The sequence below is a fragment of the Zonotrichia albicollis genome, unplaced genomic scaffold, assembly GCF_047830755.1.
Source record: "Zonotrichia albicollis isolate bZonAlb1 unplaced genomic scaffold, bZonAlb1.hap1 Scaffold_122, whole genome shotgun sequence".
NCBI classification, from domain to species: Eukaryota; Metazoa; Chordata; class Aves; order Passeriformes; family Passerellidae; genus Zonotrichia; species Zonotrichia albicollis.
The window spans coordinates 200,001-202,500 of record NW_027428349.1 but is presented as its reverse complement, the minus strand read 5'-3'; the positions used below and the strand labels follow the sequence as shown (position 1 = coordinate 202,500).

At 79.9% G+C, this 2,500-nt stretch overlaps 1 non-coding gene across 1 annotated transcript; it reads left to right on the top strand.

Annotated features, from left to right (window-relative positions):
- Positions 1–2,273: 2,273 nt before the first annotated feature.
- On the top strand, positions 2,274–2,426 carry LOC141727420 (5.8S ribosomal RNA). Its single transcript, XR_012578435.1, has one exon. It is a non-coding gene; the product is annotated as a 5.8S ribosomal RNA (ribosomal RNA).
- The last annotated feature ends 74 nt before the right edge of the window (positions 2,427–2,500 follow it).

The following is a 2,500-nucleotide window of genomic DNA, read 5'->3' as shown; positions in this document are numbered from 1 at the left end:
TCGCCCGTCGAGCGACGGCCGGCCGTCCGGCCGTGGCACCCGTCGGCGGCCGATGTGGAAATGGCGAGGGAGCGGGCGGCGGGGGCGCCTTCGGGGCTCGGAGGAGGCGGCTCCTCCGGCCCTTCCCGCACCGGGGAGCGGGGCTTTGCCGGGCCGGCAGAGTTCCCGCTCTCGGGCCGAGCGGTTCCCCCCCTGGCGCGCCACAGAGGAGAGAAACACGCCGCGCCTCCGGGCGTTCCGGGCCGCCGGCCTTCGGGGCCGGCGCGCGCGCGCGCCGGCGCGGGCGAGGCGCGCTCGGCGGTCGGGCCGCGCGTCCCCGCGCCGGCGGGGCGGTCCGAGCCGCGGCGGTCCTCTCGGGCGCAGCGCCGGGCTACTGAGGGAAACCCCGGGCCCCGAGAAGGACGCCGCGGTGGTGGCGGCAGACGCCGGGCGCGCCCCCGCCGGTGGACGCTCCCCCGAGGGCGGCAGCGGGGGAGGCACCCCGGCAGGGCCATGCAGGTCGTTTCCCTCGCCCCAGGGCCAGGTACCTAGCGCTCCGCGCCTCGGCGGTTTCTCCCTCAGGTTTTTCCCCCCCTCGGCGTCGTCAAACGCTGTTGCGGCGGGGGCCGAAAGGGGGCCGGCGAAGCCGGGCGGCGGTTTAAAGACTCGGGCGGCTCGGCGCGGCCCGCCGTGGGCCGCGGCGGCGGCGGCGGCGGCGGCGGCGGCGGGTGTTGCCGGGCGGCGGCGCGGCGCCATTGAGGGGTAGGGGAGCAGCTACTCCCCGTAGCTCCTGCGGTGGTGTCCGTGGCCGCCGGCCGCGCTCCCTCCGTCGTCGTCGTCGTCGCCCCCGCCGCGCGCGCGCGCGCGGGGGTAACCGCGCCGCGCCGGGGAGGGGCGCCCTGCCCCCCCCTCTCCGCGGCCCGGCCTCTGCGGAGAGGCCGCGGCGCGCGGTCGGCCGCGGGGGCCGACCCGCCCGCCTCGTCGTAACGGGCGACGCCGGCAGAGAGCGCCCGCTCTCTGCCTTTTCCTCGGCCGCGGGGTGGCGGCCGCCGGGGTCCGCCGCGCTCTCTCCTGGAGCCGCCGCCGTTGCGGCGTCTCGCGGGCGCGGCGCCGCGTCCCGCGCGTCCGGCCCCTATCGCTCTCCCTCGACGGCCTTTCCTCCTCGAAGGCGCGCCGGCGGCGCCGTCCGCCGGCCGTCCCCCCCGCTCGATCGCCCGCCCGCCCGGGGGGCGAGCGCCCGGCGGGCCCTCCGTCGGCGGAGGCCCGCGAGCGCGGGCGACCCCGTGCCGAGCGGCGGCGGCGCCGCTCGACGGGTGTCCCCCTCTTCCCTGCGGGGGACGGTCGGCCGGAGGGCGCCCGCCGCGGCCGGCGGCGGTCCCGTCCCGGGCCCCGCACGTCGCGTCCCCCGTCGCCCTTCTCGGCCGCGCGTGGGCCGAAGGAAGGCGTGCGGGCGGCCGCGGGGGCGCTTCCCCCGCCCGGTCTCCGCGTGAAAACGAGGAGAGCGGGCGTTGCCCCCCGGCTCAGCGCCGTACGCCTTCCGCCGGGCGCGTGCCGAGGCGAAGGGGGCCACGGCGGTGGGAGGCGGCGGCGGCGGTGCCGGGAGCGCGGCCCCGGCGGCGGCGGCGGGGTCTGCCTTCCGGCAGGCCTCGGGCGCTGGCGAACGCCGGCTCGGCTCTCGGTGGCGTCCGCCTCCGGGGCCGGCGGCGGAGCGCGTCCGCCGGACGCCGGCCCGCCCGGCGGGACCGGTCCCGCCGGGGGGAGGCGCGCCGGCGGCACGGTCGTCGCCGCGCGCCGTCTCGAGCGGGCGAAAGGCCGCTGGGAGAGAGAAAGGGAAGCCGGCCGCGCGGCGGCGCGGCGGCGCGCTCCGCGAGCCCCCGCGGCGGGGGCGGCCGCCGGGGGAGCCGGCGTGCGCGGGGGCCGACGGCCGCGCCCCCGGCCGCGTTGCCGAGCCGTGTGTTGCGTCGTTCCCGTGAAAGCGAGAGCGGGCGGGCCGCCGTGCCCCCCGCGTGCCGGCGCGCGCCGCCCGGCCCTCCGCGCGGAGGCCGGGCCGAGCCCGGGCGCCTGGGCCGCCTCCGAAAGACGGCACGTGAGGTCGGCGTCTCCCCTCGCGGGGGGGGAGGCGGTCGGGGGCGCGGGCTCCCCCGCCCTCTCGGCAGTCCTTCGGAGCGTGGGTTTCTCCCGTTTCTCAGTGTCGTGTGTGCTCGTACGGTCGAAGCCAGGCGCGCGCCCGCGCGTCCTCGGCGCGAGAGACAAAAAGGGGCCGCTCGGCGGCGAGCGGCGCCCGAAAGCCAGACAACTCTTAGCGGTGGATCACTCGGCTCGTGCGTCGATGAAGAACGCAGCTAGCTGCGAGAATTAATGTGAATTGCAGGACACATTGATCATCGACACTTCGAACGCACTTGCGGCCCCGGGTTCCTCCCGGGGCTACGCCTGTCTGAGCGTCGCTTGACGATCAATCGCCGTCCGGGGGCCACCCCGGCGGCGCGGCTGGGGTCGCCTCGCAGGCCCGTTGCCCGCG